This window comes from Musca autumnalis, unplaced genomic scaffold (assembly GCF_047663935.1).
Source record: "Musca autumnalis isolate F117 unplaced genomic scaffold, ASM4766393v1 scaffold_2, whole genome shotgun sequence".
NCBI lineage: Eukaryota > Metazoa > Arthropoda > Insecta > Diptera > Muscidae > Musca > Musca autumnalis.
The window spans coordinates 223,900,319-223,923,860 of record NW_027411755.1 but is presented as its reverse complement, the minus strand read 5'-3'; the positions used below and the strand labels follow the sequence as shown (position 1 = coordinate 223,923,860).

The 23,542-nt window shown below is 35.4% G+C and overlaps 1 long non-coding RNA gene across 1 annotated transcript; it reads left to right on the top strand.

Moving 5' to 3' along the window:
• The first annotated feature begins 881 nt into the window (after window positions 1-881).
• LOC141395288 (uncharacterized) lies at window positions 882-21,234 on the top strand. Its single transcript, XR_012410584.1, has 5 exons — window positions 882-1,109; window positions 11,112-11,192; window positions 11,252-11,625; window positions 11,688-12,107; window positions 19,783-21,234. It is a non-coding gene; the product is annotated as an uncharacterized lncRNA (long non-coding RNA).
• Window positions 21,235-23,542: the final 2,308 nt, after the last annotated feature.

The following is a 23,542-nucleotide window of genomic DNA, read 5'->3' as shown; positions in this document are numbered from 1 at the left end:
TGTGGTTATTTTAACCGGTTCGCCTCATAATGTACTTAAGCGGCTAATTTTTAATTTGACCTATAAATTGCGATATCTCGAAATTGGTAAGTTTTTTTTTTTTTAAATCAGAACGACCACTCTTGTAGACAATTGTTAAATCTACAACTTTTACTTTAGCCGGATTTTTAAAACGAATATTTATAAAATAGCATCCGCACATAAACGTGGATTTTTTTAAGAACAGACACATAAAATTGGATTTTTAAAGAAAATTTTTCAAGGACTTGCAGACACATAAACGTGGATTTTTAAAGAATATTTTTTAAGGACTAGCATTATGTGTATGGAATATTTTTAAAGCACAATCAGGCACACAAACGTTGACTTTTAAAAGATTATTTGTAAGGTAAGGCCTTGTGGCACTTAAACGTGGATTTAAAAAAAAAAAATATGTTGAAAGGATTTTTAAACGAACGTGGGTTTTAAAAAAATATATTCAAAGGATATTTACAAGAACGTGGATTTTAAAAGAATATTTTTAAAGTTTACACCAGACAATTTGTCTTAAAATACAACTCTGATTTACTAACACATACATACATTTGTCGTCTGTCTGCCAGCTGCCCATCATTTTTTCACATACAGTCGGGTTAACAAATTTTTGACATTTCTGTAAAAATAAGTGAGATAATAATTGAAATGTGTTGAAAACAAAAGGACATGAACAAAAGCAAAATATGTGAACGGAAAACAAAAAGAAAGCGACGATTTTCATTCATAATTGTACAACTGTTTTTGCAGTAGCCTGGACGCCTACGCCACACAGACTAAACTGTCCTGTCGTGTGTAAACGCAGGGTAATATAAATATGAACTGTGTATGTGTGCTTTGTTTTATTTGTCAAAGAGATACATACATATCGGTATTTTTTAATTTTTTTTTTTATTGAACTTTGTTAAAATATTGAAATTTAATTGTTTTTTTTTTCTGAATTCGCGATTTTACGTTCTAATCGGCAAGTCAGTGATTTCGACATTTTACGAATGTTTTATCGATCGGCATCAGTTTGTAAACAGAATATGGATGGATCGGTGGCTTCTGAAGCAAAACGAACATTTGGCTCGGCCGTAAGTATCCTTCCACTTTTTATGGTACTTCTCCTGAATTTGCGTATTGTGAAAATATTAATTGGGCACGTAATGGATAAAATTAATCAGGGGGCACTATTACTAAACGTGTATTAATATACATACAAATGTATGTATTTAGATTCCGCAAAATTTTGTTTGTTTTTAACATACAGTTCAGGAGGATGACGCCTTTGCGAGTTACATACAGTGAGTCAATTAAGTATTTTGATTCTTTAAAAAATTGAAAAAATATAAATAAATTCGTTTGAAACCATCAAATTAGTGGTCAGAAAGTCGCATATTTGTATGTAGTATGTTTGTGGATATTTTAGTATCCAATATATGCAAGAATCGCTGCGAAAGGCTTAATGGTCTTCTAGATATTGGCAAAAATCTATAACAACACAAAATATTTTACCTCAAAAAAGTATTTTGCCTTTTACATATTTTTTGAGAAAAATACATTTTTGTTACACGCTAAAGATTTTTATAGTAACCTTTGGAGATTATCACATTATACAACTGTTTCGGCAGTTGTGTCTTCAATATCAATCTCGGAACCAATGTCTTGGATGAAGTGTCCGCAAGGTTCCAAAATCCAAAGATATTGACGGTATTATGGCAAGAAAAAACCATATTATTTTTTAATAAATAAAACAAAATAGATCACTCTTTATTGATAATTTCCCAAAACATGTGAGGGTCAACCGATGCAAATATATTTAAATACCTTCGCCACTAAACCGCGCCATTTTTAAAATCCAATTTTATAACTTCAGAGGTCTTGGCAAAGGATGATTGTTTCCCTATATTTTCCAATTATTTTCTAATGTTTTATTTGCTACACAACCATCAATATCTCTGGATTTTGGAACCTTGTGGACACTTCATCCAAGACATTGGTTACGAGATTGATATTGAAGACACGATTAATTTTTGGAAGCTGTCAGGAAGGATATTCGCGATTTTTTAAATAATTTTTTGCCTCTGTTCTTGGTTTTCATAGTTCCAAACTGTAATTTCTTTCACTATTTGCGATGCATCTTAGCTTTTTATTTATTTTGTACGCTTCTGTTAGGATTTGAATGTAGCGTCGAATCATTTTTCACTGATTTTCTTAGAGATTAATGTCGGTATTGACCAAAATTAATAAAACATATTGTCAAAGAAATTAATGTAGGAAAATTGGAGAAAATAACCGGGAAAATATGTCGCAAGGTGGTGGAACTGGTGCCGAAACAGTTGTATAATGTGATAATCTGCAAAGGTTACTATAAAAATCTTTAGCGTGTAACAAAAATGTATTTTTCTCAAAAAATATGTAAAAGGCAAAATACTTTTTTGAGGTAAAATATTTTTTGTTATTATAGTTTTTTGCCAATATCTAGAAGACCATTAAGCCTTTCGCAGCGTTTCTTGAAGATATTGGATACTAAACTATCCACAAACATACTACACATATATATTCGACTTTTTGACCACTAATTTGATGGTTTCAAACGAATTTATTGAAATTTTTTCAATTTTCTAAAGAGGCAAAATACTTAATTGACTCACTGTAAATAGTTCCGGTATGTGTGGACAATTTTATGAGGAAGCAAGTTAACGCAGTTTTCAGGATTGTATCATACAATTTTTTATATAAATATGCATGTTTTATTTTGCACCAATTCGCGTTATCGTCTCCTTAATTTCAAGTCCGGAATCCGGATACTAACGATCATATTGAAGTATTGTATGATTTTCATCAGATATTACTTCAATTTTTTATTTTTATTATTATACCCTATACCACAATGTGGAAAAGGGTATTATAAGTTTGTTTTGGTAAAAATTCATCTAACACCGCGAAATATTCGTCGGAGACCCCCAATGTGGTATACCAATCTTCATATCTCGACGAGATAAAGCGATTTTGAGATGTGTGTCCGTCCGTCCGTCTGTCCATTATAAATTGTAAACACGCTCCAGGGCGCAATTATGGACCGATCGTCACGAAATTTTGTATGGAGGTCGGGTTCAGATCAGAATAGATCCATATTCTTATTAGTGAAATGGACCAAAAACATAATATTTATCCAATTTTCGAGCGGCTCTGTAGGTCTCAATAATAGCCCGATCATCTCGTAATTTTAAATAAGGTAAGAGAATATCACAAAGGAGAAGCTTGCAATTTGAGATGGCGATAGGATAATATTTAGAGGGTTAAATGGACCAAAACTTTTGTGTGAAAATTGTGAAAATTTTTAATATACAGCTTATATCTTAATTCCTGGAAGTGACATTCCGGACAAGTGAGATATACTTGAAAGTGGAACGCTTAACCTTTCAATTGATGCCAATTATGTTGGTGTGCATGATCAGATAACAGAGTTACAGCCTAATATATTCCGTTATTTGTTTGTAGTGTAATAATAAACTCGCTAGAAGTCGCAATTATACATCAATAGTCATGAAATTTTGCACCGGGTAAGAGTATAGGTCGAAAAAGATGCCTACAATTTTGAATGATGATCTGATATTATTTAGCGTGTGAAATGGACCATTACTTTTGTATGAAAAATATAAAAATTTTATTTTTGTTTTTCAAAATAGTCAGGCTTAATCCCATAGTTGTTGTTTTAATATTTTATTAAAACAACTTTAATTTATTAGTGGGAAAAAATTGGCGATGTTTACCAAGGGGTAAGGCAGGGAATACTATAGTTTCAGATCTCGCCACAGATCTTCATCAGTTCCCTTATTTCTTGTTTTTCAACAAGAAACTTTGTATACCCAAGTGTCAATTGCTAGCTCAAATAGATACGTGCGCAAAGAAACACTCTGATCGAGAATTTCTTTGGCACTACCTAAACTCTAGCAACTTCACTTGCAAACAAATCCAAATTTTTCCCACTGCTAATTGTGAGACCGGGCACCGTCAAAATGTTGTTTATTGCTGTAGTATGCAATACCAACAAATTAGTTATGTGCTTTTTCGTCGAGAATCGACGAACGCATAGCAGTGGGAAAAATTTGGATTTGTTTGCAAGTGAAGTTGCTAGAGTTTAGGTAGTGCCAAAGAAATTCTCGATCAGAGTGTATAAAAAGTTTCTTGTTGAAAAACAAGAAATAAGGGAACTGATGAAGATCTGTGGCGAGATCTGAAACTATAGTATTCCCTGCCTTACCCCTTGGTAAACATCGCCAATTTTTCCCCACTAATAAATTAAAGTTGTTTTAATAAAATATTAAAACAACAACTATGGGATTAAGCCTGACTATTTTGAAAAACAAAATAGAAGTCGTCATCCCAAACAAAAAACGCCAACCCTCCTAATTTTATTTTTGGTCAATATTTTAATTCCTTGAGCACATATGTATATATTTCGCAAAGTAGCCTACATATGGGAAAAAACTACTGAACTTTCCTCTGATGTAAATTGCAATAAAGTGTTTGCTAGATAACGGGCCTACTGCCTAATATATAATGGGTTCTGTGTAGAGAACCACATTTTTATCCCATGTTACATATTGTCTCTCCAAAAGTTTATTTAACACCACGAAATATTCGTCCTAGACCCCTTATTTGGTATGCCAAAATTCATATATCGACGAGATAAAGCGAGTTAGCGATTTGTGTCCGTCCATTAAAAAATGTAAAAAAGCTTAAGACCGCAATTATGGACCGATTGTAACGAATTTTTTAAGGAGGTTGGGTTCGGGCCAGAATAGAAATAATTAGTTTTTGGTGATGACCGTGAAATGTTCAGGGGATGAAATGGGCCAAAAACAAAATTTTAACCAATTTTGTAGCGGCTCTGTAGGTCAAAATAATAACCCGCAAAATTTTAAACAATGTTTGAGTTTATGATGAAGAAGAAGCGTGCAAACCAACGTGAAGATCAGATAATACTTAGCGGGTTAAATGGACTGAAACTTTTGTGTGAAATTGGTAAAAATTTCAATAACGTAGCGGTTAAACAACGGAAGTAGTAGTACTACATAAGTGGGTTTCATTACATTTTAGCTCGTGTGACCTAAATTTTCCTTTCCTGCTACAAAAATGTTTTTGTCATGCTAGATAACTTTTTGGTTTTGGTCATAAATATTATAAATTACATCTCTGATATTTGATAATTAAATTTGCACAATCATTGAAAAGAAGTTCCGTGGAGAGCGATTATCCAGGGATAGTGGTATAGGGTATCCCATGGTCGGCTCCGTCCGACTATAGACTTTTCTTACTTTTTTCATTATGTTTTCATTTCATTATTTTCATGCTCATTAAGCGAAAGCTTCATATCCGCTGTACATGTGGTGAAGAATGTAAAAAAAAACCAATAAAGTAATCATTCAGACGATCGCATTTGCTTCACAAATAATTTTTTCTAAAGACAGAACACCTATTGCAAGTCTTCGTTAGACGAAAGACATTTTACACATCCTCTACCAGTCGTCTATAGAGAGCAGACATTTTACTGGTCTTTTAAAAGTAGAATATCTTTAACATGTCTTCTATAGAGAGAAACCTTTAACATGCATTTGTAGCCAGAGGACCTGTTACAGGGCTTATATAGACGGCAGACCTTTTACTCATCTTCTATAGGCAGAAGACCTTTTACAGGTTTTCTATGGACAGAAGACCTTTTACTTTTACCTTTACCATTAACCGACAACCTGTTACTGGTATTCCATTAACAAAAAGCCAGTTACAGGTCTACTAAAAATTGAAGACCTTTTACAGGTCTCCACGGACAGAAGATGGATGAAGGAGCTAGTCCTTTTATGGACGGAAGACCTTTAACGGATATTCTATATACCGACGAATTTTTAAAAATCTTCTGTAGTCTGGCCTGCTGTAGAATACCTTTTACAGGTCTTCTTTAGGCAGAATACCATTTACATTTTCCCTGCACACGGAAGACCTTTCTCCTATAAAAAGAATACCAGAATAATCTTAATATCAAAACGAGTTGAATGTGTTTGTACATCCCAACCAAGTAATTTAAATTCACAAAACCTCATATCGATAAGTATTTTGTAGGCTATCACATGGACTCTTACTTGGTTTCTTCTTACAACAATGTCAGCGACATTTTATTTTTCACAGGAAAAAATTCCAAAATTTCGTTGTTTTTGTGATTACCATCGGTTTTACAGCTGTTGTTTAATGTACTGTAAAATTGATTGTTGTCTGTTGTCCTTGTAAACAATTTCAGCGTGAACTCCACTGGTACTTTTGCAATTACATAGGAATCGTGAAATAAATAAACAATAAAATTTAAAATAAAATGGCTTCAGAAACGGAAACAATGAAAGTAAATAGAGAGGAGATTATGTCTGAGATTTTTAATTATAAAATAAAAGAGTTTCCTTAATTGCACATAATAAAATTACCAGTAGAATCTGTTCGAAAATACCGAAGTAAACATAAGCATGTAGCGAGAAATTTCCCGAATTTCTCACAGCAATTCATTAATAATTCGTTTCAAGATAAATAAAAGAAAAAATTGGCTAAGGTGTTATGCAAGCTATATATTAAGCATCAAAGATATATTAAAATAATTTGTGAATTTAACCATTACATTGCATTTTAAACTGACAGTGAAATTGTATTCAGCACTGTTCTTCGAATACTCAGTTAATGTTTTCCTTTTCAAAATAGCTAGGCTTAATCCCATAATCGTTGTTTTAATGTTTTTTTTTTTTAACAACTTTAATTTATTAGTTTGAAAAATTGGCGTTATTTCCCATTTTTTATTTAATGTTTTTTCAATTAACCCTTAACCACAAAATAAATAATATAACCAATATAACCTTGACCTACATAGGTTTTTTACATCTAGAATCTAGAAAACCCCATGAATTGTGCACACATTTTCAACATATTTTTCGAGAGATTTTTTTAATTAAAAGTGTCAACAGTTTCCAACCAACAAACCACCCAACAACTGTGTCAATAAAGTTTCATCGAAAGTATTATAAAAAAAAAACTATGAGGAAATATATTTGAAACTATTGACAGTATGCACTCAGTTTGTAAATACCCGACACTCAATCGAAAACTAGCGAAAAAGTTAGTGTAGTCGTCATGGCCAGCTCAGCTGGGATATGCCACCAATTTTGTTCTGTTATCCGAAATATCTAAATATTCGTAGCGAGCTACATATTCAAAAGTTTATGCAAACATTGTATTGTTGGTGTGGGAAATGTGATAAAATTTGTTTTCCATTGTTTTAGTTTCCAAAAGTAAATAGTTTTATGTTTTAATTGTTCAAAAAACGAAACAAGAACGATATAATGGAAATGAAAGCAAAAGAAAAACTAATGGGGAAACGGTTCACCTGAACTAAATTTAAATGAAAGGAGCTTACTCCTGGGAAGTTTTTTTTTCGCTCTCAAAGTTCACATTTTAAGTGTTTTTGGGATTTTTCGATTTTGCTTGAAAACGGCAAGTTCTATCGAAATAGGGCTAAAGAAAATGTTGTAGCTGTGAATATTCTCTATTCTTTATGATTCGTTCCTACGTTTTACAATTTTTGACATATAGAAGTTCAGGTCATATGTATTTTCTGGTTCCTTGTTAGGTTTTCACGAAAATGGGACTAGAAAATCTTATTTACTTAGCTGGCCCATTACAGAATATTTGTTCCATAGACCGAACTAAGAAAATATCTCCAATTCTCTCTAATTAGTGCCTCTCTTTCGGGAATACCGCGCCTTGTCCTCTCTTCATCCACTTGTTTGTACCATCTATTCTTTGGCCTGCCAATTCTGCGTGCTCCGCAATGTGGCTCGAATTTATACGCTTTTTTAGCGTGTTCATCATCGCTCATTCTTATTATATGGCCTAGCCAACGCAATAGCTGCATCTCGATACGTTTAACTATATTGATGTCGTTGTAAAGCATATACAGCTCGTGGTTCGTACGACGTCGATATTCACCGTCAACGCATATCGGTAGATCTTTCGAAGAATTTTTTCCCAAACACGCCAAGCACTGCCTTACCTCCTTGCGCAAGTACCGAGGCTTCGGAACCACAAATCAGCACGGGTAGTATCAGTGTTTTGTAAAGCGTTATTTTGGTTTGACGAGTTGTGGCTTTGTTTTTGAAGTGCTTACTTAAGCCAAAGTAGCATCTGTTGGCCAATAGAATTCTTCTTTTTATTTCACAACTGATGTCGTTTGTTGTGTTTACGGCGGTGCCAAGGTATACGAAGTATTTTACTACCTCAAAATTATAGGAACCAACGTCGACAGCTGACCCGATCTCTATGGACGCATTGGGCCAGAGTTATTCTCCTTTCCAGTTTTGGCATTAAAATCGCCTAGAATGATTTTAATATCATGGGCAGGACAACGGTCATAAAATATATCTTTGGTCTGTTCGTCTTTGTCTTCAGTGGGAGCATGAGCGCAAATAAAGCTGATGTTGAAGAATTTTGCTTTTATTCGAATTGTAGCAAGTCTTTTATTCACGGTTGTGAAGCTGGAGACCAGGTGTTTTAACCTCCGACCAACTACAAATCCGCAACCAAACTCATGCTTTATGTCATGGCAGCTATAATACTGTGCGTCACATTTAGGTGTTGTTGTGACGCCTTTCCCGTTCCATCGTATTTCCTGTATGGCAATAATGTCGGCCTGGTACTTTTCAAGTACATCTGCCAATGCGTAAACTGCACCTTCTCTATAAAGTGTGCGAACATTCCAGGTGCAGATTCGCAGATCATGGTCCTTAAAACGTTTGCGGGGGTCGTCAACTTTAGAAGGGATTTGTTTTTCTTTTCTTTTGTTTTTTCATAGTAGGTTGCTTTTTCTAGGGGAGGGTTTCTAACCCTGCGCCCAAACCCAACACATGTTAGCTCACTACCTTTAACGGGTGTTAAAGGCTTGAGAAGAGAGAGGGGCCATATAGTCGGACGGAGCCGACCATGGGATACCCTATACCACTATCCCTGGACAATCGCTCTCCACGGAACTTCTTTTCAATGATTGTGAAAATTTAATTATCAAATATCAGAGATGTAATGTATAATACTTATGACCAAAACCAAAAAGTTATCTAGCATGACAAAGACATTTTTGTAGCAGGAAAGGAATATTTAGTTCACACAAACTATTGAAATTTTTACCAATTTCACACAAAAGTTTCAGTCCATTTAACCCGCTAAGTATCATCTGATCTTCACGTTGGTTTGTACGCTTCTTCATCATCATAAACTCAAACTTTGTTTAAAATTTTGCGGGTTATTATTTTGACCTACAGAGCCGATACAAAATTGGTTAAAATTTTGTTTTTGGTCCATTTTATCCCTTGAACATTTCACGATCATCACCAAAAACTAATCATTTCTACTCGTTACAATCGGTCCATAATTGCGGCCTTAAGCTTGTTTACAATTTTTAATGGACGGACACACATCGCTAAATCGCTTTATCTCGTCGAGATATGAATTTCGGCATACCAAATAAGGGGTCTAGGACGAATATTTCGTGGTGTTACATAAGCTTTTGGAGAGACAATAAGTAGCAAGGGTTAAAATGTGGTTCTCTACACAGAACCCATTATATATTAGGCAGTAGGCCCGTTATCTAGCAAACACTTTCTTGCAATTTACATCAGAGGAAAGGTCAGTAGTTTTTTCCATATGTAGGCTACTTTGAGAAATATATATGTCCTCAAGGAATTAAAATATCGACCAAAATAAAATTTTTATATTTTTCATACAAAAGTAATGGTCCATTTCACCCGCTAAAGAATATCAGATCATCATTCAAAATTGGAGGCATCTTTTTCGACCTATACTCTTACCCGGTGCAAAATTTCGTGACTATTGATGTATAATTGCGACTTCTAGCGAGTTTATTTATATACTACAAACAAATAACGGAATATATTAGGCTGTAACTCTGTTATCTGATCATGCACAGCAACATAATTGGCATCAATTGAAAGGTCAAGCGTTCCACTTTCAAGTATATCTCACTTGTCCGGAATGTCGCTTCCAGGAATTAAGATATAAGCTGTATATTAAAAATTTTCCCAATTTTCACACAAAACTTTTGGTCCATTTAACCCTCTAAATATTATCCGATCGCCATCTCAAATTGCAAGCTTCTTCTTTGTGATATACTCTTACCTTGTATAAAATTACGCGTTGATCGGGCTATTACTGAGACCTACAGAGCCGCTAGAAAATTGGATAAATATTATGTTTTTGGTCCATTTCACCCGCTAAATATTTCACGATCATCACCAATAAGAATAAGGATCTATTCTGATCTGAACCGGACCTCCATACAAAATTTCGTGACGATCGGTCCATAATTGCGGCCTGGAGCGTGTTTACAATTTATAATGGACAGACGGACGGACACACATCTCAAAATCGCTTTATGTCGTCGAGATATGAAGATTGGTATACCACATTGGGGGTCTCCGACGAATATTTCGCGGTGTTACATGAATTTTTACCAAAAATAATACCCTTTTCCACATTGTGGTATAAGGTATAAAAATATAAGATACAGAATATAAAATATAAATATAAATTATAAAATATAAATTATGAAATATAAAGTATAAAATATATAATATAACATATAAAATCTTTATAAATAAAGAATTAATTCATCAATTGACAAATACATTTGAAAGGTCGAAAAAAACTCCAAATAAAACTTCATAAAATGTAAAATATAAAATTTTAAATATAAAATATACATGCACCCATGGCACAATTACTAAGGTAGTGGTATCACACCAGCTGTTCGAATATGAAAAGTCAAATCCCTTTATAAATAAAGAAAATGTTGACATAACATATTCAAAATTTTACGATACCACTACCTGGGTAATTGTGCCATGCATGTACCTTATTTATTACACTACGTTTCAAAGTTGTATTTTGAAATTTTCGTTTTTAACAACTTTTCATTGAAAATAAAAAGTATGGATTTTCCAAAGCAATTTGGATGTCATTGAAAATTTAATATTTTATCAAATTCTCAGATATTGGATAAATTTCTGCTGGATTGATCGATACTGTTGGCACCATCCGTGGAAGTATTGCCCGGGGATTCGATAAGAGAGGTAATTTTCCGGGATTATTTAAATAAATAAATATATAACATTATTAACAATATTTTTAGTTAAAATCAATATGATTAAAGAATAAACGGGCCACAATATGCTGATATGGTCAGAGAGGCTACAGCTACATACATACATACATATGTATGTGTACAATGAAATGAAAACGAGCCATTGAAAGTTGGGCTCTGGATACCAAGACGCAGTACTTCTAATAAAATATTCCTGTTATGTTATATGAAGTAGCAACATTTGGAGAAAACTGTCCCAAAGAAACGTGCATTTCAGACATTCTGATGTTAGAATGTTCCGGCAATCTATTGTGTATACCCGCAGAAGAAAATCATCATCATAAACAACCAGATTTTCATTTGAATTATTTGGTACCAGTTTCAAGCAAAACATAGAAAATTCATCTGCCAGCGCATTCCAGGTAGGTTGTCTTGGTAACATTACATTGTGTCTATGATAAATATGTTAAATTTATCGGCATAGAAGATGACTTTTTATTCTGAAACATCAAAAGTCTGATCAATTATCATATTACTCCATCAAACGTTCCAATACCCGTGATGTTGAAATGGAAGCTTGAAACGATTCAATTATTTTTTAATTGTTGTCGTTTTTATAAAAATTGGAAAAGTGACAATTAATCGTTGTCCACATAATACTGCCGCTGAAATGGTTACAATAAATTACGTAAAAATCAATGGGATGCTCCTGCAAATTTCTTCCTGATGAATGCTACTTAGGCTAGTGGCATATGGTTTTCAATGTCCGGTACTGATATTACTTAATCGTTATATGGACCAGGCATCACCGTTACATCGCACATGATCGTATCATACTTTGCTACCACGTCTTGGAGTTGAAGTTTGAATTTGGCCTATGTTAAGGATTATCAACTAACTGGAGGTGAGTAAATATTACTAAATACATAACTAAAAAAACTAGTGGCAGGTTGGGAGGCTAATGGCTCTTTTATGAGACTTCATTATAGTAAATAAAGTACCAATTGATTTTTGGATAGAATATTGTTAGATCTTTTTATACAACAAAATTAGTTTGGACGATCATTAGATATTGTTAAAGAATACAAATAACACTTCTCATTGATAACTATTAAGTCTTCTTAAAAGTACCATGTAAGACAATTTAATCTTTTTATTCAAGACCATTGAATTGTACTCAAGATCATTGGCCTTTGCGACTATTAATTGTTGTTTTTCAGACCTTTAGATTTTCTTATGGATGATATTTATGTAAGCTAATAGACGAATTTAGGTCACCTTATAAGAGACATCTTATTTCATAAGGATCATAAGGTCTTCTTATAGAGGACCTTTAGGTATTCTTATAAAAGGTCATCAAAACTTTTTATAGAAGAAATTAAGCCATTTTAGATCTTATTAATCTTCTTCTTATGGAATCCTTAGGTTTTCTTATAGAAGTTCATGAGTTCTTTTCATAGAAGACCATTAGGTCTTCTCGTTTTATAAACGACAAAAAGATGGTAGGTGTCGACCTTTTCCATATTTTGTCTCCAGGTAAATACTTGGTCAAAGGTGGAGTTGTCAGGTCTAAGGCCGCGCTGATATGGCCCAATTATTTCATTGACGATAGACTATAGTCGTTCACACAATATATCAGATACTATTTTATATGCAATAGGGAGCAGATTTATGTCCCTGTAATTGGACCACACAGTCTTATCTCCTTTCGTGTGGACGGGACATAGAATGATCACGTTCCAAATGTCTGGTACTAGTTATTTATGCTAGACCAAGATATTCAAGAGATCCGCCGGTAAGTCACCACCATAATATAATTTGTCATTCCGTTTGTACCACATGGCCATATTCATCGGAGACCCTTTGAGGGTTACGTCTGTGGGCATTTCAGGTGACTATATATTCTTGATCAGGGTAAAATTCTAAGTCGATATAACCATGCCCGTCTGTCGGCCCGTCCGTCCGTCTGTTGAAATCAAGATACATCTCGCAATTTTTTATACCCTCAGCATTTATGCTAACGAGGGTATATACACTTTCACACGGGCAAAATGTGCCTAATCGAAATAATGGTTTTAGACCCCAAGTATGTTTGGACGAAATGTGTTTCAGACAATTTGGAGTCGATTGGGCAATGTCTGTCTGTCTGTCTGGCTGGAGCGCACGATAACTCTCGAACGGATAAACCGATTCGGTTCAAATTTTGGCTTTCATAATATTTTACCCAAACTTAGTTTAAGTTCGAACATGGGCTATATCGGTCCACTCCTTCCGGTACCTCCCCCACAAAAGTTCGAAAATGTTCGGAAAATTTGTGCGCACGATAACTCTTAAAGGGAGTAACGGATTTGGCCCATTCTTTGCCCATCGTGAAACGTGTACCAGACTTAAGTAAGGTTTCAATATGGAATCAATCGGTCCACTCCATCGGGTACCTCCCACACAAAATTTCGGAAAAGTTCAGTTTAGGGCCATCTCTCAAATCGCTTCGATTTTTGTTTTAGCAACTTGTATTCACTGCCCTCCATACGACGGTACAAGTTTCATTAGGGGCAAGTCCATACTTCCTGAGAAAATAGCCTGAAAGTTGAAAAAACCCCTATGACATCGTGTGAGGTGGTTGGAGCGCAAGAAACCTCTCGAACGGATCTTCCGATTCGGTCCAAGATTTGGCCTAAGTAATATTTTGTCCAAACATAGTTTAAGTTTGAAGATAAGCCATATCGGTCCACTCCTTCAGGTACCTCCCCCACAAAAGTTCAAAAACTCTTGAAGGGAGTGGCCGAATTGGTATATACTTTACACATCCTAATATATCTACCAGATATAGATCAGGTTCAAATATGGACTATATTTGTCCAATCTATCCGGTACCTCCCACACAAAATGTCGGATAAGTTCACTTTAAGACCTGATATCGAATCACTTTGATTTTTGTTGAAGCAACTTGCATTCGCTGCCTCAATTACGATGGTAAAAGTTTTTTTTTAGGGGCAAGTCCATACTTCTTGAGCAAACAGCCCGAACAGTGTAAAAACCACCTATGGCATCATATGTTTTGGCTGGAGATCCATATCCATAACGGCCAATGTCGATCCATTCCGCAAAACTTTTGATCTTTAATCCTAATCAACATTTTTGTCGGTTCAAACGCCCAAAATTTTTAAAACGCCCTAAATACATACGTATTTTGGGGAAAATTGTTTCAATTTACACAGGCTGAGGGTATATCTCTGTCGGCAAAGCCGACTGATACTTTTTTACTTGTTAAGATAGAGCTTTGTAATTTGGTATAGAAGTTTCTATTACTCCTAGGATATTTAGTATTGCAAATGGGCTATATCGGTCCACGTTTTGATATAGCCCACATAGAACGGTACCACCCGATTTTCGGTATTTTTAAGGGTTTAGCTTTATTATCACACCAAATTGACTGAAATTTGGTACTTAATCTTCGTTGGGGGTATAAAACTTTCCCCCAGAATTTCGGTATTTTGAAGGTTGTAGCCTCAATATTCCTCCGAAATGGCTGAAATGACCTCTTCGTTGAGAGTATAAAACTTTCCCCCAGAAATGTATCGGTACAGGTCCACGCCTTCATAAAGCCCCCATTGAACGGTACCTCCAGATTTTCGGTATTTTTGATGGTTATGGCCTCAATATTCCATCGAAGTGGCTGAAATTTGGTATTTAGTCTTCGTTAGGGGTATAAAACTTTCCCACAGCAATTTATCGGTACAGGTCCACGCCTTCATATAGTCCCCATTGAACGGTACCTCCCGATTTTCTGTATATTGAAGGTTGTGGCGTCAATATTCCATCGAAATTACTGAAATTTGTTATTTAGTCCTCCATGTAGTTATAAAATATTCTAAAAAGGAATTATTAGTATAGTGGTATAGTTAAAGAAACGTCTTTCCATATCCCGCATAGAAGCATACATCTTGATTTTTGGTATTTTTAGGTTTTAGTCACATTATCTTAGAGAAATATTGGTATTTGTCTTCTTCATAAACGAAAGGAAACTATTTTTTCCATTTTACTTCAATACAACTCGTGGTGGAGGGTATAACCAGTTCGGCCCGACCGAACTTAACGCAGTAAGAACGATTATTCTTCAGCCAGTTTACAGCTGTCTGTTCCTCATCTCGGCTGGGCGGTATAAATTCAATACCATCAATTGGCAAAATTGTCTTTTCATAATCGGAGCACACTATTTGTATCTGTTACTAGACTTCCCTGCTACACAAGAATGTACCAAAACCACCAGTTTGATGTTTTACTCTTTGGTAGAATTTTCGGACTTCATTCTGGCTCCATTACATCTCGATTTTTTCACCCCTTTCTTTCCTGCGGACAAGCCTTTCTTCTTTCCTTTTCTCCCGATACCTCTCTCGTGCGCTACATCGGTGAGCTGCAAACACAACAGATAGCCGCGTAATATTTCACTCAGTTAGCCCAACTACCTGATGAAAGCACTACTCGTTGCGATAACATATCAGCACAGTGGCAAAATATTGCCCACTCCATGCAAGCCACTACCAAGGAGTACATGGTGTGACCAGGAGTGCCGTGCTGCTACCGAAGAGAATAATGCGGCATATAGGCTGCTCTGCAATCAGTATCAATCGCTTCAACAAAACTCAAAGTGATTCGAGAGCAGGTCTTAAAGTGAACTTATCCGATATTTTGTGTGAGAGGTACCAGAAGGAGTAGACAAATATAGTACATATTCGAACCTGCTCTATATCTGGTAGATATATTAGGATGTGCAAAGTATAGATTACATCGGTCACTCCCTTCAAGAGTTATCGTGCGCAAAATTTTTCCGAACATTTTTTAAGTTTTGTGGGGGAGGTACCTGAAGGAGTGGACCGATATAGCTCATCTTCGAATTTAAACTATGTTTTGATAAAATATTACGAAGGCCAAATTTTGGACCGAATCGACAGATCCGTTCAAGAGTTTTCTTGCGCTCCAACCACTACACAAGGTGTCATAGGGGCTTTTGCACCTTTCCGGTTATTTTCTCAGGAAGTATGGACTTGCCCCTGATAAAGCTTATACCGTCGTATAGAGGGGCGTGAATACAAGTTGCTACAACCAAAATCAAAGCGATGCGAGTCCAGCTCCTATACTGAACTTATCCGAAATTTTGCGTGGGAGGTACCTGAAGTAGTGGACCGATTGAGTCCATATTGGAACCTCATCTAAGTCTGGTAGAAATTTCACGATGTGCAAAGTATGGACCAAATCGCTTCCCTTCAAGTGTTATCATGCCCACAAAATTTCCGAACTTTTTAGAACTTTTGTGGGGGAGGTACCGGAAGGAGTGGACCGATATAGCTCATTTTCGAACTTAAACTAAGCTTGGACAAAATATTACGAAAGCAAAAATTTAAATCGAATCGAAACCAGCCAGCCAGACAGACAGACGGACGGACATTGCTAAATCAACTCCAAATTGTCTGAAACACATTTCGTCCAAACATACTTGGGGTCTAAAACCATTATTTCGATGAAGCACATTTTGCCCGTATGAAAGTGTATACATATACCCTTTCTAGCCTAAAGGCTGAGGGTATAAAAATGTAGCTTTTATGCGAATTCCGGCAAGTTTTTCATTCACCGGTTAGAGGCTGGAGAGCAGATGTTTTACAAACATTTTTACCAACATCATGGCAGTAATATCAATCATGTACTCTGCAAGTATACCACCCGTGCGTAACCCGCAGCTTCTCTGAAAATAGTCCGAAAATCCAGGTGTAGATTCGCAGATCATGGTCCTTAAAACTTTAGCGGGGTTCGTCACTTTAGAGGGGTTTGTTATTCCTTCAGCCTTTAGGCTAAAGAGGGTATTTACACTTTGATACGACCAAAAATGTGCCTCATCGAAATAATGGCTTTTGACCCCAAGTATGTTTGTACGATATCCGTTTCAAACAATTTTGAGAAGATCTAGCAATGTCCGTCCGTCCGTCCGTCTGTCGGTCTGTCTGGCAGGCTGGTGCTCACGATAACTCTCGAACGGATCAATCGATTCGTTTAAAATTTTGGGTATCGAAATATTTTGTCCAGATTCGATTTAAGTTCGAAGATGGGCCATATAGGTCCACTCCTTCAGGTACCTCCCCCACAAATGTTCAAAAATTGTCGCAAAACTTGTGCGCACAATAACTGTTGTAGAGAATAATCTATTTGTTCCATACTTTGCACATCGTGTAATTTCTACCAAACTTTGATGAGGTTCCAATATGGACTCAATCGGTCCACTCCTTCGGGTACCTCCCACACAAAATTTCGGAAAAGTTCAGTTTAGGACCTGGTCTCGAATCGCTTTGATTTTTGTTTACGCAAGTTGTATTCGCTGTCCTCTATACGACGCTGTAAGTTTCATTAGGGGCAAGTACATACTTCCTGAGAAAATAGCCTGAAAGTTACAAAAAACCCTATGACACCGTGTTTAGTGGTTGGAGCGCAAGATAACTCTCGAACGGATCTGCCGATTTAATCCAAAATTTGGCTTTTGTAATATTTTGTCCAAACTTAGTTTAAGTTCGAAGATGGGTTATATCGGTCCACTCCTTCCGGAACCTCCCCCACAAAAGTCCGAAAATGTTCGGAAAATTTTTGCGCACGATAACTCTTGAAGGGAGTAACCGATTTGGTTCATACTTTGCACATCGTGAAATTTCTACCAGACTTAGATGAGGTTCCAATATGGACTTAATCGGTCCACTCCTTCGGGTACCACCCACACAAAATGTCGGAAAAGTTCAGTTTAGGATCTGCTCTCGAATCGCTTTGATTTTTGTTATAGCAACTTTGTATTTACTGTCCCCCATACGACGGTACAGGTTTCATCAGGGGCAAGTCCATACTTCCTGAGAAAATAGCCTGAAAGATAAAAAAAAAACTCTATGACACCGTGTGTAGTGGTTGGAACTCAATATTACTCTCGAACGGATCAACGATTCGGTCCAAAATTTGGCTTTAGTAATATTTTGTCCATGGGTGCCACCGTGGTGCAATGGTATGCACAGCGGCCTTGCACGCCGAAGGTCGTGGGTTCGATTCCCCGGCCAGTTAACATCAAAAACTTTTCAACGGTGGCAAAATACAACTCAGTAATGTTGGCGACATTTTCTGAGTATTCAGCCTTGTACAACTTCTCTACAAGTGGTGTCTTAGACACGCCGTTCGGACTCGGCGATAAACAGTAGGTCCCATATTATTGAGCTAATATGAATCGGGATGCACTCATTGTCCCGCCTGGGATGTTTGTGGAACAATTATTATTATATACATATATTTTGTCCAAGCTTAGTTTAAGTTCGAAGATGGGTTATATCGGTCCACTCCTTTCGGTTCTTCCCCCACAAAAGTTCAAAAAAGTTCGGAAAATTTGTGCGCACGATAACTCTTGATGGGAATAGCCGATTTGGACCATACTTTACACATCCTAATATATCTACCAGATATAGATCAGGTTCGAATATAAACTATATTTTTCAACTCCTTCGGGCACCTCCCACACAAAATTGTGGATAAATTCACTTTAAGACCTGCTCTCGAATCATACTTTGCACATCGTGAAATTTCTACCAGACTAAGATGAGGTTCCAATATGGACTCATTCGGTCCACTCCTTCGGGTACCTCCCACACAAAATTTCGGAAAAGTTCAGTTTAGGAATTGCTCTTGAATCACTTTGTTTTTTTGACGCAACTTGCATTCGCTGCCTCAATTACGACAGTAGAAGTTTTTTCTGGGGCAAGTTCATACTTCTTGAGAAAACAGTCCGAAAGGCACCATATTTAGTGGCTTTTACCGAATACTGCGCTCATCCACACTTTGGATATCGTAATATTTGTTCGAATACCGGTACCTCCCACACAAAAGTTCGAAAATATTCGCAATATCTCACAAACGGAGCAACCGATTTAGTCCAATATCGAAATACTTTGTCCAAACTTAGTTCATGTTCAAATTTGGGCCTTATCGGTCCACTCCATGGGGTACCAGCCACCTAAATGTTCAACATTTTTGTTTGGTAAGGGTCCGTTCAAGAATCCTTTGGATATTTTTGCCGGGGGTTTCCTAGTGACCCTGTATGGTATAAAAGCTCTATCTACCGATATCCCCCGCAATTTTTTGAGCTTTAATCCAATCCATATTTTTGTCGGTTCATAGGCCCAAAATTTTGAAAACCCCCAAAATACACAAGCTTTTTTTGGGGAAAAAAGTATTTCAATCCACACAGGCTGAGGGCATTTTGTGTCTCTTTATTGTACACACATCGTCCAAATGGAATGAAGATAAGTAACATGGTATTCGGAATTTTTAATTGGTAAAAAACATCGATGTCTCATTCAAATTAAACCTGGTTTAAAAGAAAGTGTTTTTCTTTAGTTCAGCATATTCCACTTCACTTCTAGGGATAAGCCTTGGCGGGAAGGATGAGCTTAGTACTTTCCATTTTATTTCAATACTAATCGTGATTTAGGCCGAACGTAACGCCGTTCTTACTGCCTTTCATAAAAGTTTGACCTTTTATCCATCATCTATATTTTTTTCAGATACTTGCAAAAAAGTGAAAATTCTACTATTGTTTAGGAATGGGAAAATACAAATGCAGTCCACTTCCCACTGTTGCCGAGGCAATACGAAAATAACTACAATAATATGTCAATTCTGAGAAAGAAATCAAACCTTGAAAAACATCAATGGATATTGTTGGAGAATCTGAAGTGGCTTTCTCAATGACCAATAATAAAGGTAGACCTTTAAAGTTTTATTCATATGGTCGTAATGTCCTTAAAATGATATCCGGGAAAAATCGGATGAAATCGGTTTAGTTATATACATATCTCTCATATATACATACATAATAGAATCTCTTAGGTCATATAGCTTGAATACTTAAATTAATTAAAATCTCAGATACATATCGAAATCTTTATCACAGTTAAAAGTTTGAAATTTAAATGTTGTGTATCACCTACTACATATAAACCAGAAGCATGTCCGAAATTGTTGGTTCAGATCGGTTCAGATATAGGAATAGCTCCCATATGTGTTTCACCCGATTAATGGCCTGTTTTACTAACACGATTCGAATACAAAATAGATTTGTATAGTTCATGAACGAACTAGTTCAATTGAACGATTCATCGAAAAGAACGTATGATGCATAAAGTGACGCCGTCGTCTATGTTATGTGATGCCCTCGTAATGTGATGTGTTTGTTTATGTTTTGGATCAAGGTAGTGGATCCGAATGATTGAACTGGATATTGAACTATGAACTAGATCAGTAAATAGAGCTGAACTATTGGACTAGATCTTTTAAATGAACTAGATTGTACAACTCTAATACAAACTCGTTCGAACTACAATCAAATATCCGTTTATTGAAAAATATTTGATTTATTTTTGGTTTCAATCGAACAAATATTTTTTACAACAACAGGAGTTTGGTAGTAATTCGAATGAATTTGATTTCGAATCGTCTTACAGATAAATACATATCGTCACATGAAATGCCCAAAGACGTAACGTTCAACGTAACCCTTTGAGGGTTACGTCTTGGGCATTTCAGGTGACGATATATAAAAACACAAAAATCATAATTTGAATTCGACTGCTTTGAAATTCGGTGTCGTATATCAATCGTATTACATTTAGAAACACGTCTTCAAAATTTATTTAAGACACAGTTATAGCTTCCATACTTGTACATATTTCTTTTGATTCTGGGTCTGACAGAGAAAATATAATTTATTTTATGTAATGAGAATTATATTTTTCTTGATAAATTATTCTTCCGCAGACATAAACCAAATAAGACTAGCCAAAATTCAAATGCAGTTTTATTTGTTTTTTTCTCTATAGCAGAAAACACAGAACACAACAGAAACATTTGAGATACAGTGTCCCACAAACTCTTCGTGCCCCAAGTATGTTTCGATATATTCATATAAATCGCGACAATAACAACAAAATTTCAACAAATTTGAGCGTAAATTTGCTTATTTAACACTTAACACTTTCAATAAAATTATTGAAAGGTGCGCTAAAATTAACATTTTTTTTATTTGGTTGGATATTTATTTTGTACTTTCAAAATGCCCGCTACTTCCTCTAAACAATATTTAATATGAGAGAAGTCTCCCTTGTCCCGTATGGGATGTTTGTGGAACAATAATATATGGTGTACATTTCTGATGTACTAATACCTATTTTAATTGATATTTAATTTAATTTTAGTACTGTTCGTATACCTTTAATTCCAATTTCCAAAAAATCGCACTCCTACACATCAACTCGGTATTTGACGGGTATTTTTGAAGAATTTCGGAATTTGTGAATCAAAATGGAGAAAACCCCATATTCAAAAAATGTTATAACAGTTAATTTTTTTCAGACATTTTAATTAGGTCGTTTTGTTCTCAGGGGACAAAAACCTTATTGTAAAACCATAGTCGCATAGACCTACGTTTTCAAATGTACTTTCGTTCAGAATAAAAAAAATTGTTCAATTTATCTTTGACATTTGATTTCAGTGCATCATTTAGAAACCGCCTTCGCCGCCATGAAAGTAATAGTATACTATTCAGTACATTTTTTAAAATCCATGCTATTACATGTAGAAACATTTCATACATTTTAAAGACGAATTTTCATAAACATTCTGATCCAATCCCAACAGTGATCCTCATAACAAAATTCTTTTAATGGTTCACTCAATACCAGCGCTTGAAAATTTAGTATTATTTAAAACTTCTAGTACACTTATTGTACTACCACCTATAACAGTGAATCTGAAAAATAAATAATAAATCAGAAATTCACTTCAATTAATTAGCCCCATAACAAATTTATTGCACTTTCGTACTCTTCGCACATTAATTGTATAATACCAGCTTCACCCAACACCAAATATAGTACCATCTTGTACTTTTCGTAATTCCAACACCAACTCAATAATTCCTTACCTAATTTCAGAATTTGTATGCATTTCAAAAACTACTTATCTAAACACCAACGTAGACCCTAATACAAAAATTGGAAATTCCAGCTATATCCTTTGTGCAACATCAAAACCAAATTTAGTACTTATAATAGGTATAAGTTTCAAAAATTACATCGCTATATCCAAAACTATATCCCAACCGCGATACTCATTTACAGCTCTATATATTTTCACAAAACCAATTATAGCAGTATTTAGTACTTTTCGTATACATAAGTACGAATTTCAAAAACCTCTTTCTCACCTCCACTCTAAACGCCAACTGCTATCCTAATAACGAATTTCACATTGTCAGCTCTACCCCTTTATGCAATAACAATTTGAACCACAGAATTATGCTCGAAAGTGTTCTCTTTCAGTCAATATTTACTTTTGTACCCGTTCCGTCCCGGCGGTTTAACAAGTTTTTATTATACCCTCTACCATAGCACGATGGGGCCAATGACAGGTTTTCGAGGCAACAAATCACTGGGGCAAGCTAGACCTTCCAAATTTTGTACAGATGTTTATAATGGGCTTAGAAACTAATATGCCAAATTTGGTTCATATCGGTTCATATATACATATAGCTGCCGTATATATGTTCGCCCGATTTCAAGCAATTGATGGACCAAACACGCAAATTCTGCCCAATTTTTATGCGATTTGGAAAATACTACGGAATTAGGACTACAAATAAGTTTGCCAAGTTATATTGAAATCGGTTCAGATTTTGATATTGCTCCCATATATATTTTCGCCCGATTTTAGGTATGTGGAGCACCACTCCCGTTATGTATGTCCAATCTTGATGAAATTTGAAATGTGTGAAGGATTTTGGTCTAGAAACATTTTTGGCAAATCATATTAAAATCGGTTCAGAATTGGATATAGCTCCCATATATATGTTCGCCCGATTTCAGGCAAATGATTGACCAAGCATGCAAATTCCATCAAATTACAAAAAAAAATTGGAAAATGTTACGGAATTCGGACTACAAATAAGTTTGTTAAGTTATATTGAAATAGGTTCAGATATAGAAATAGCTCCCCTATATACATATGTTAAAATTTCATGGTTTTGTCTGTGGTTTGTTATAAGTTAATAAACAAAGGTTCCAAATTTAGTAAAAATCGGCTAAGATTCCGCCACAAAAGCCAAAGTTTGTCTGCGATATCTTTGAAATTATATATTATTATATATATTATTATATACGTCTATTAAATTTTTCCGAAATCCAACTGATAACATTAATGGGTTTCCGATTATTCGCCAACCAAAACATAAAAATGTCCATATTTTTAAGTATTACGACATCTGAAATC